We start from the raw sequence: 11,885 nt of genomic DNA, 5'->3' as shown, positions 1-11,885 counted from the left end.
ATCCAGCAGCCTCAGCTCTTCCGCCAGCCCCAGGAGGCAGGTGGGGGTGGAGATAATCATCGTGAGACACGGAGAGGCCGAGTCATTGACTCACTCATGTTCCCACATCCTATGGCTGAGCCAGAACTGGACACCTGTCTCTTTAAAACCTACCCGGGTACTGCTCACCCAACCAGTGGCTTCCCCACTCGACTCTCCTTGACTCTCCGAGGCTGTGGAGCCTTTGCTGCCACGCCCGAGGCCCCCACCTGCTCTGGTGTTACGAGGCGTCTGGAAGCGAAGCAGTGGGCGCACAGGGGCGAGCCCGCCACAGCCTGCTTTCAGGGAACCCTTGCTCCTTGAGAGGGCATGACTCCACCACGCCCAGGAGCATCACCCTGGACAGGGTCGCCTCGGTGCCCCTACAGAGCGCCTGCTTCCTGCTCCAGGCCCCGAACCGGCTCAGGTGTGAATAACTAGCAAACCACCCGGCACAGCTCCCGCAGAGGTTCCTAGAGACCCTGGAGCCCGGGGAGGAGAATCAGGAAGATGGAGCCCCTCCCAGCCACATGCCGAGGGCATGGCGAGCAGCTCACCGTTCTGCACGCACCTCCGATATGTTGACTGTGGTGTCTGCCCCACCCAGTGCCCTTTTCTGGCTGGAACCGCCCAGCCCACGGCCTCTGCTCAGAGTGTTCTTTGCACAAAAGCAGCTCCTGACTGGACCAGGGTGGATATCTGACCGAAAGGAGGCCCATCGATGGGCTTGCTGGTGACCTCGGAGGTGACCTGGTGGAGAGGGACCAGGGGAGCTAGCTAAGCCGATCAAACCGGCTCCCTCCAGACGGTGCAGAGGGGACTGGCCAGTGGTAACGAGAGGAGCATGGGGCAGACAGAGGGCAGAGAGGCCGATGCCTAAGGCAGGAGTGTGCTGGCCAGAGTGAGACTCGGGGCGCTGTGTCCCAGCACAGCTGCCAGGCCACGCCAGACCCCACCTTCCAGCCTCATAGCGCACCCCATTTTCTTAGAGAGCACCTCAGGATAGCTCAAGGGTCACAGCCTGTGACGGTCCGCTGCTACCTAATGGCCCCCTTACCCCCGCCCCTCACCCCTACCCTCAGCTGGCAGGTAGACATTGCAAGTGAGGGGCTGGGAGACGACTTCCAAGACGGTGTGACCTGCTCCCTGCTGCATCCAGTGTTTGTGTCTTCTAGCCCCAACGAGCACCTAAGGGGCAGATAATATACTTTGTATTTGACAGAGGTTTTTTGTTTGTTTTTAAAACCTCTGTCCCCATGCAGTGTGGGGCATCGAGTAGTGTAAGGAGGGACGGGTGCCCATGGCTCAAGAGCAGGGGCGTGTGTCCTGCCCTCTGAACGCTTCACAGACACTAGCAAGAAAAACTCAGTTAAGGACCGTGCCAGGCCTGACGCACCGTCGCCTCCGGCCCTTCCTGCTGTGTCCCTGGCTGCGAGGCCTCTGCCCCTCCAACAACCCCAGCAGCTGCCAGGCCAAAACCGGAGGCCTGGAGCAGTGAGAGCTGCTGTCAGAGAACTGGGGGACAGGTGAGGCCTCCTCAGGGCCCAGGGGGCGGGTCAGGTCAGTGGGACAGGACAGGGGTCAGGCACAGCGCTCACTTGGCTCCTAAGACAGGGCAGTAAACCAAGGCTGAGCTTCCTGCCCCCCCACCCCAGGCCAGCAGTGGAGACTGGAGAGAAGGGGACAGGGCACCCAGGGGGAAGGACACTCCCCACCATCACTGTCTCTCTCCACGGACAGCCCTGAGCATGGAGGCAGTCTGGCTGGAAAACCGCACGGCGTGGGCACTCAGAACCCAGGTGTGAGGCCAGAGTTTGCTTCCAAACCTGCCTTTACCGCGAGTTACCTGTGTGGTGTTGGGAACCCTACAGAACCTCTTTGGTTCCGTTTCCTCACCTACAACATGGGGTGACAACCCCTGACGTGGGAGTTTTTGTGAGGATTAGGAGACAAGGAGTAACACCCGTCACACGGGGCTTTGTTAAACGTTAGCTGAAGAAGCTACCAGCTCCCTGGGGAGGACGCGACTCGGGAGCCCAGGGGACTGGAAAGAGCTCTGGGAAGCAGGAGGGCTCACGCTGGGCAGCAGAGGCAGAGAGGCGAGAGGAAGAGCCAGCACTGAGCTGGAGCGGTTTCACAAAAAGAAAATGCCACCCACCGTGGAGCCCGAGGGCCCCCAGAACCCCGCTGCGACCTGACATCTGGAAAAGTGGGGGGGTGGGGGCGCCTGTGGGTGGGCCAGCACCTCACGGGTTAATGTCAGGTGCCAGCCTGCCTGCTGCCAAGTGCCACATGCTTCAAGTGGAAACGGGGCTCTGCGGGGTGCCAAATGTTATCGCCGTGATCAACCGCAGCCCAAAGGACCAGCAGCGTGACCTGAGCCTTTTCAGGAGCAATGAGACGCCACAGCAGGAACAACTTAATACACCTGAAACCCAAGGCCGACACCCAATCCCTGGAGCAGCGTTGGCTCCAGTTACCCGGCCCAGGTCCCGGGAAGGCCCCCAAAGCAGCATGCGCTGGACAAAAGGAGTTCATGTGGGCGTGACAGGAGGTCTCCAAAGAGCAACCCCAAGACAAATGTAGGGATGGGCAGACCCTGACTTTTGCCACCCCAGACAAAGCATTGGAGTGATCCCCACGTCAGAACCCCCTTCTCTCAGCCAGAGAGACCAATGGCACTCGGAGACCCATGTCGCCATTTCCCCCAAGGGAGGTAAAGAGCGGGAGGGCTAAGAGCTAAGACTCAAGAGAAGATTTAAGACGAAGGCTCCTGGCGCACCACCGTCCCTCATACCAGTGAGGTGGGGGCTACGGGAGAGCGTCTTTGCCCCGGGCCTGCCACTTGCTGTATCCTCCTCCTTCCTTCTCTCTGGGGACCTTAGCTCAGTGTCCGGGGACTACATGCCCACGGACCTCCTCCTCTTACCCATTTGCAGGCTGACGACCCCTCATGGTGGCCTCCTCCCTGCTCTGAGCACATGCCCAGCCAGCCTTCACCCCCTCTTGCTCTGGGAGTGATGGGCAGCAGAAACCAAGAGGCCCTGGTCTTTGGCAGACAGACTCCTGATCTTCTAATGCTAAGGCCCTGTTTCAACCTCCAGGGCACTGGGGTCAGCGGTCTGATGAGGACGCCCACCCACGAGAAAGACTGGAGATTTCAGAAGAATACTCGTCTTTTTGTCAACATACACACTCACAACCTCAACAGGGAAGGTGGTTTGGGGTCTAGGACAACTCTAGAGGCTACCACCTTCACATCAATCGTCACAGGCCAGTCTTTAGAATCCCAGGAACCCAGGGGTTTTTTTTTGGGGGGGGGGGTTGTTGTTTTTTTCATCAGGCAGAAGGGTTTCCCAGACAAACTCGGACTCCCAAGATGCTGGGAGGAACACATTTCCCCAGAACCTGAGCCCTAGGAGCTCCCTACTCCAGAGCCCCAGCCTTGAGGTGGTCCTGGAAGATCACTCCAGCAGCCTGGTGAATGGATGGGCTTCATCTGACACCAGCAGTGACCCTGAGTGACAGGCAAAACTGACCTTAGTCTAAGATACAACCCCTCGTCTCTTCACACACCTAAGAGGACCCCCTCATATAGGGATTGCGGGAGCATGTTCTTGCTCCTTCCTACACCTGAACTTCTCCTGGGACGTGTATCTGAGCAGAAGAGCTACAAGCTACTGGAAACAGTTCACCCCTACAGTACTCCACCCCCCCCCCGCCCGCTCTCCCCACAATCTCAAACACGTGTAGCAGAGTGAGTCTCTTAACTGTCTTAAGAGTCCCAATTAACCAATGCTGTTTGAGACTTCCTTCAGGGAAGAGCAAAAGTCCTCTAAGAAAACTCATTTATTTATTCATTCGAACAAACTGCTACTGAGCACCTATGATGTGCCCAAAACTAAGCTCGGAAGATACAACAGTGAATAATACAGGAAGGTCCTTGTCCTCAGAGAGCTTCTATTTGTGTGAGGAAGACAGATGATACATAAGTAAACGAACACATCATTTTGGGGAATGGTGTGTTCAGAGGCAAAAGCAGAATCATGGAGTAGACAGTGAAGAGATCTGTGTGCAAGCTGCTTCCGACTAGCTGGTCAGAGAAGACCTTTGGAAGCAGGTGACATTTGAGCTAAGAGCTGAATGACAAGAAGGTGCCAGCAGAGAGCAGATCTAAAGCAGCGGTCACCAACCTTTCGGACCTCGTGGACCACCAGTGGTCCACAGACCACCGGTGGGTGACCGCTGATCTAAAGAATCTGGGGCCCATTCAGGGGAAGCAGCAAATACCCATCAGACAGACACACATGCCAGTCAAACTTACAGCTCCTCAGGGAGGAAAGGAAGAGGGACCAACATGATTCCCTCCATTGTTATAAAAAGAAAAAGGCACGGCAAAGCCCCGCTTCCCTTGGGTCTTGTGGGGACCCACCCTCACATGTGCACACATGTTGCACCCCCACACACATACATGTAAACTTGTGTGCAGGCTCTAACCTGAAAAATATACCAAGAAACTTCTCAAGCACTAGCAAGGCCAAGTTGAGGGCTCTGCACCCCCCTTTTACATCTCTACACCGAATGCACATGTGTGCAAAGCACACTGTTTCTGTGTGTGTAGCAGTTACACAAGTGGATGTTTAGGGAATATCGGTTCCTTTACCCTTGCCCTTTCCACTGCCGTGTGCACAGCCCTCCATGGGGCCCTGCGACATGTGCCGTGTGCTTCAGCTAACCCTGCCGCACTCCCCTCCGGCAGACCCCTGATCTGGGCCTGACCTTACAGCGGGCCCTGACCCCTCATTTGTCCACCCTCCTCCTGAGCCTCTTCCCAGGCAGGGCTGCACTGAGAGGCAGCAGAAGGTTCTGGAAGGAAGACACGGGCTGGGAGCCTCAGAAGCAGACACATGGGGTGGGGGAACAGGACCTTCAGATGCATCTACCTTCACACAGAGCCCAGCAAGGATTGAAGTGAACATACACTGGTCTGACCAGGACTGGCCACTGCTCACTGGCCCAGCCAGGCCAATACTGCATCTCCTCCCCCACCCCCTGAGTCCCTGGGGAAGCCTTCTTAGTCTTCAAGGCCCCACTCAAATGTCACTTCCTCTGTGATGCTTTCTCCAGCTCCCCAGGAGGAATTAGTCACTCCTCTGTGACTCCAGAGCTTTTGCATCCTATTCCGGGTGTCTGTTTGGAAGCCTGACTCCCCAACTGCGCTGTAAGCTCCCAGAGGGCAAAACAGCATCCTATTCATTTCATCTTGTCATCGCCCGGTAGAAGGTAGATACTCATTACGTATTATTCAACAAATTGAATACATGAAAGAAAAAAATGAACGAGTGAGTGAGTGAGTACATAAATGGAGTCAGTACGTGCCAGGAGAAAAGATGGGTAGAGAGAAACTCTAATCGGGAAGAGCGATCAGGAAGGACCCACATTATGAAGCCAACTGTCCTCTCTGTAGATCCCGGTGCCCTGGTCACAGAGTTCCCAGGAAACAGAGGCTCGAAACAGTAACATGAGGGCAACACTCAGATCTCACCCTCAAGGTCCCCCAGCCGGACTCCTCAGTCACACCGCCCCCCACCCCCCTGGCTGTCCTCCAAGGGACACACCACTGTCCCACGTCCCAGAGCCCTCAGATGGGTGGGGAGCCACATGTCCTCTTCCCTTTGGCTCACAGGACGTTTTGCTTGGCAACCTGTGGAAGGACCTTTCTGGATGAGCAAGGGCATGAACAAAGCCCGATTGGAGAACTGGGGGAGGGGAGAAGGCCCCAGTTTGGGCCACCTGCCTGCAAGATGTGAGTCATCACTTATCTCAGGACCTCACGTTTCCCAGTTATACAACAGGGCTGATGATTAGCGCTGTCCTCGTCAGTGGGCGGAGCTAAATGTCTGTGGTCCTGACAAAGCACGCTGCCCAGGCAGAATAGCCAAGGGGAGGTCAGGGGCCTACGCAGAGAATTGGCAGTTTTGCAGGGAAACAGGCACAGATATTAGATTACAGACCAAGGCACTCTGAGAAGAGCTGGCGATCGGGGTGGAAGGGTAATGCCAAATATCGACTTTCATGTTAGAAAGCTCATCACCATGCTGTCTGTGGAGCAGGAGGCTGGGAGGAGCAGGAAGGAGCAGGAACGAGGGCGCCCAAAGCCGTGGGTGAATCTGCAGAGCTGTGAGGGCGTCACAGGTGCACAGAGCAGCAGAAGTGAAATCCTTGGAGGGTTTCCGAGCCATTATCGGGGACATGACCTTGGGGAAGCGGGTGGGCAGAACGTGGCCTGAGGCAGGGTGGCACCTGACAGAGCCCTGAGGCAACCCCTCTCCCTACTCCTTCACACCTCCTCACCGACTCTTCCTTCTCAGCCCGACTCTTCCTTCTCAGCCCCGGGCACTGCCAGGGTAAGGGGAAAACTGGCACAGGCTCAGGAATGAGCCTACTCCTGTGCTCCCTGGAGAGTGAGATGATGGGCCCCTGACTCCCGTCTGTGCTGTTCACTGCTCTGCCCCCGGCTCTTCACGCCCACCTGACACAGAGTGGGTGTCCAGTAAGCAGTGCCCACATGCCGACTGTGCCTGGCCTTACATAGTTTATGCCTCTCTACAACTTTCTTATGAGCTAGGAATCACAATGATGATCAATGACAGCAGCGACCATTTTTGGAGGGCTCTGCAGGTGCCTCCTATTCCTTAGCCTCTAACCTTCACAGTGACCCTTAAGAAAGATTCTGCTATTATCTTCAATTTACAGATGTGAAACCCAAGCGGAGATGTTAAATAAATGTGGGAAGGTCCTGGAGCCAGGGAGGCCATGGGAATTTCACCCAGGTTGTCTGCGCTCTTTTCTTTCTTTCTTTTTTTAACTTGTTTTTTATTGACATAGTTGAACTTTACAAGTGTCATAAAATACTGTGTAAACAGAGTATTCAGACAGAAAAAAAAGCAAACTTAAATATATTAACCAGATTAAAGCATGCAAAAGATCCAATGATACTTACATTAAAGAATAATATGCCAATGGTATCTAATTTACCCACTTTATATCATCATAAAAATGTTAGCAAAATTCAACTTGAAACTTGGTGGACTTGATTCTCTATTTATGTATAAGATACGCTACACCCTTTGCATGTATATGGTTAACTTTACTAGTTGTGTTACAGTACATTTAGAGAAGTTTGGTATCGGTATATATTTACTATCCATAGTGTGGTAAATAATGGTTAGAAATGCATTCTCCTAATTTTCTCTATGAATTCAGGAAGCATTAATGAATTAACCACATGAGTCACTAAGTGACCAAAATTCCTTACAATTCACATTCACATCTGTGCTCTTTTCACTCTACTCACAGCATCTCACCTTCCCTGCCTTTGGGGGGGGGGGGAGCTTTGGGAACAGGGTGGGAAGAGACCTGCCTCAGGCTGTCCGAGCGCATGGGCCCAGCCCCGGCCCAGCCCCTCTCACAGTGTCACACACAGGTGCACAGCGCCTCACGGTCTGGGTCCCACAGACCCAGTGCTCAGGCACCGGCCTGAAGTTTGCTAGAATCAGCTCTCCTCTGGTCCTCCTCCAGCCCTCTCCCTCCCCTTCAGTCACCCACAAGTCCTTGCCCCAGGCCCTCAGTTCAAACAGAACTTCCTGAGAAAGGTGATACTACAGCACAAACCCGGCCTGAGAAAGCAGCCCTGAAGCCACAGTGGTTCAACCAGCCAAACTGGAAAATCACAGGCTGACCCTCAGAACCCAGAGGGGTGCAGCGGAGGGAGGGAGGGGGGGCTTTAAAACAAAAGGTCTAGAGACCAGGGACAAACCAATGATGAGCAGGAGAAAATCAACTCATGGATGATCCCTTCAGCTTGCATTTGTGGCTTATATGTCACCCCTGGCTGCCATGCAGAATGGGAACCAAGTCCCTGCATGCAGCTGTCCACGTAGAATAACACACGGTCTCCTTGCCTGGGCAGACAGCTCAGGTCATATGAGGCCATTTCAGAAGTTGCCAGGTTGATGGGTGGGAACCAAGAACAGGTGATGGTGTGGAGTCTGGTTTTGGTGCCACAGGAGAGGGTAAGAGGGGGGAGAGAATGGGCTGAGAGGTTCCTTTGTGCCCAGACACTGCCGTAGCCCTGACTGGTCTACTGGGGCAAGTCTTAACCCCTCTCGCAGCCAACACCCCAAGTGCCATTTCCACCACGTCATTCCCCTGCTCAGAAACTTCCTACACCAGGGGTGGGCAAACTTTTTTGACTCGACGGCCACAATGGGTTCTTAAACTGGACCGGAGGGCCGGAACAAAAGCATGGATGGAGTGTTTGTGTGAACTAATATAAATTCAAAGTAAACATAATTACATAAAAGGGTACGGTTTTTTTTTTTTTTTTTTTTTTTAGTTTTATTCATTTCAAACAGGCCGTAGTTTGCCCACGGCTGTGACCTACACTATTGTGCAGGCTCAAGTTCCACCCCTTCAGCCAGACCCTCAATGCCCTCTGCCCCCATGTATTCAATATTTATTGAGATTGTGGCTAGCCCTGTACTAGGACGATGAAAACAACAAGGAATAACATTTGGACTCTCCTTGAAGACACTTAGAAGTACAGTTTGGGAGACAAGGAGGTAAAACAGAGGAATGTTTTCACTCTTCCCCTAAGAACCCCCTTCTCTTCCAGCCAGACTGCCCAGAGTCCCATGAACGCCTACTCAATTCCCACCTCTGTTGTCTCTATTCACCGTTTCACCATCTGCTCCTTCCCCTACAGGAACTGAAAAGCAGCCCCCATTGCGAGGCCTGGCTTCGGTGTCCCCGCCTCCTTGAGCCTTCCCTGTGGTTTCTGGTCCACCGGGTGGGCCCCTCTCCTTCTCCGACGTCCTCTAGCACTTGGTTGTAGCAATGGCACTCACGGTCCCCTCACCCTCCTCTGGCTGCCTCATGCACAATCTTACATCATGGTTCAGCTGCTGATAATGTCTGTAAGACCTTTATTAACAGTAACGATCACGACCATCATGGGTCTCTACAGCTGAAGAACGCTTCACCAAGTGCTCACAGATACATTACCTTGTGGAGGCCAAGGCTCTTTCGGCCTGTCTTGCTTGCCAACTAAATTACAGGCTTCTGGAAAGGTGGGCAGGAAAAGGTGGACTGCAGCACATCTCTTAATGCCTGTCACAGTGTTTTGTAGTGAACGCTCAATTCATTTAACAGATAGGGCAGTCTTGTCAGGAAAGAGCAGAGAACCTTAAGGCAGCAGCCGCCCACCTTTGCACGGCATCCGGGTCAGCACAGCTGCATGGGGAAGGATGTCAGTGCCACAGGATCCAGCGGCAGGGCCACTGCCCACCGGCTGACTAGTAGAAAGAGGGTGGTCAGTGTCTACATGGGAGGTCTCCTCACTGCTCCCCGGCAGGCTGGTCTCTCGGAATGCCACAGGCTCTTACAGGATCTGGCATAAACAGTAAATCACAAAAGTGCCAGCCTAGGTGATATCAACATGGTCCGAGCTCTGTGGTGAGTTGCCTCATTTTCCCCATTCACAAAAGGCGCCTCGATCAGTGCCCAGCAAGGGAAAAGAATGTGCCTTAGCCCTAGCCAGTTCGGCTCAGTGGCTAGAGCGTCGGCCTGAGGACTAAAGGGTCCCAGGTTCGATTCTGGCCAAGGGCACATGCCCAGTTTGTGCGCTCAATCCCCAGTAGGGAGCGTGCAGAAGGCAGCTGATCAATGATTCTCTCTCATTACTGATGTTTCTATCTCTCTCCATTCCTCTCTGAAATCAATAAAAATATATTTTAAAAGAAGAAGAAGCAGAGAAAATAATGAGGAAAACTGCCTTCAGGTTTTAGGTCAATATACCAAGAGCCTGTGGGGACAGGAGGGCTAGGGTGCTGTGGAGACACCTATACCCAGCTCACTGACTCACCTCTGCCCACACAGTGGTGGCCCCGGAGGGGTTCTGAGCAGTCCCCGCCACTCTGAAGGGAAAACTACCCACTCACCTGTCTGGCTGGAAGAAATGTCTAAGATGGGAGAAGACCAGGCAGAAGAGACATTAAGGAGAAGGGCTGGTGATTAGCGATGTGGGGGACAGGGACTTAAGGAAAGCTTTTCACAAGCTTCAGAAGGGTTGGTTGGGTATTTCAGATACAACAGTCCTTCATTTGTCTATGGGGCAGGGGGACGTGTCTCCTAGGAGGCCCCACAACACAGAGCAGGAGCCCGAGTGCTCCTGAAGTGAGGTGGGTGAGTAAAGCTCTCCAGGGAAAAGCTCTGGTCACTCCCAGGACGCGAAATGTGGTCAGGATGCCAGAGTGCAGACTACTGCTCTTCACGCAAGAGCCAGGGTCCCCAGACAGCCCAACGCCCTCTGCGATCGCTCAGCAGCTCCTGGCACCAGGCTCATCCCCAACATAACCGGTTTCTTTAAGTCCCAAGCTGCTGCCCTTTGTCCCCACTGCCCGCATGTCCCACCTGGCTTCTCGGCCACTCCCGTGCTCCCTCCCAGGCCTTCCTCTCACGCCTCCTCTTTCCTCTGAGCCTTCCCCAGAGGCAGGCAGCCTCCTGGCCCCTGCGCCTTCCCATCCCTCCGAGATGTCTCTCCTCCAAGCGCCTGGACCTCCTAGGAGCCTGCCTTAGAGCTTCTCTGGGAAAGACGAAAGCACCTGTTCCCTGACCTTACTAAGCCCCTTGAAGATAATGAAGCAAAGAGAGGCTGAGCCCCTAGGACAGTGGTTCTCAACCTTGGCTGCACATGAGAATCACCTGGGAATCTTTTTAAAATCCTGATTTCTGGGCCTCATCCGGAATTCCCAGGTGATTCTCATGTGCAGCCAAGGTTGAGAACCACTGCCCTAGGAGGCCAGTGATGATCACAGTAACCGCGCCAGCATTAGTTTCCCACGTGTGTGCGCTTGTGCTAAGTGCTTTTACTAGCATTATCTCATTTATGCCTCACAACACCTTGGTGGGCAGGTACTGTTATTATTCCCATTCTACAGAGGGAAAACTAAAGGTCAGAAGCTTACGTCATACCCAAGGTCATGTGGCCCCAAAGTGAAGTCTCCAGGCCTGTCTCACAACAAAGACCCTGTCTTAACCACAGGCCCGGTTCCTTGGGGCTCCGCGGGCTCCCTCTCCTCTCCTGGCAAGAAGTGTGTGTTGGGAGGGAGGGCGGAAGCTTCAAGTGCCAGGGCCTTGTCTGACCGGGAGGGACGCCTGGGCAGTGCTGAGGCTGCGCCAGGCACCAGCCAGGGGACCTGTTAGATGTGGGTGTAAGTCCCCCAACTCACACCATGAGGCCACCGTGCCTGCCAGGCAAGTGACCTCATCCCTGTCCTGTCTGGGATGCCACCGGCCTGTCCCTCTAAGCCCAGGCCCCAGCATTGTCAGATCAGGGACGTATTCCAAGGCGGTCCTGCCTGCCTCTGACCCCTGTCTGGACAGGTGGTGCTGCCGATCCTCAGCCTTCTTCCATGCAGCCACTGCTCCCCCAGAGCTGGCTCCAAGGGCCCCTTTCACACCTTACCTGAGCCCTCTGTGCCCCACCTGGTGGCTTACCTCCACAGCGGGGCCCCGGAAACCCAGTCCCCTTGGCCCCTCCCTCCCTCCTTTCTTCCCCTCCAGGCTCCACAGTGGGTCGCCCCTGAACTCAGTCAGTTGGCTCCCTACCCTGAACCCCTCTTCTGATCAAAGGCTTTAATCCTCCCCCTCCACCGGGGGTGTGGGGGCGTCCTTTCAGTGGCTACAATCCCGGCCGCCCCAGCTCAGGGCACCCAGGCCTGCACCCGCCCTGTTCTCTGCGCCCGCAGAACCCATCTCCAGTCACGGGCAGCCGCAGGGACCCCTCGCCTCCAGGAGCAGGGCCG

The 11,885-nt window shown here is 54.6% G+C and overlaps 1 protein-coding gene across 1 annotated transcript in view; it reads right to left on the bottom strand.

Annotated features, from left to right (window-relative positions):
• Window positions 1-11,885, bottom strand: part of RAB15 (RAB15, member RAS oncogene family) — a gene marked incomplete at its 5' end in the record, with an annotated part of 22,512 nt that overhangs the window by 9,949 nt on the left and 678 nt on the right. The window lies entirely within an intron of this gene.

Source organism: Myotis davidii, unplaced genomic scaffold, assembly GCF_000327345.1.
Source record: "Myotis davidii unplaced genomic scaffold, ASM32734v1 scaffold337, whole genome shotgun sequence".
Lineage (NCBI taxonomy): Eukaryota > Metazoa > Chordata > Mammalia > Chiroptera > Vespertilionidae > Myotis > Myotis davidii.
Note: the sequence above shows the minus strand (reverse complement) of the source record. Positions and strands in the feature narration are given on the sequence as shown.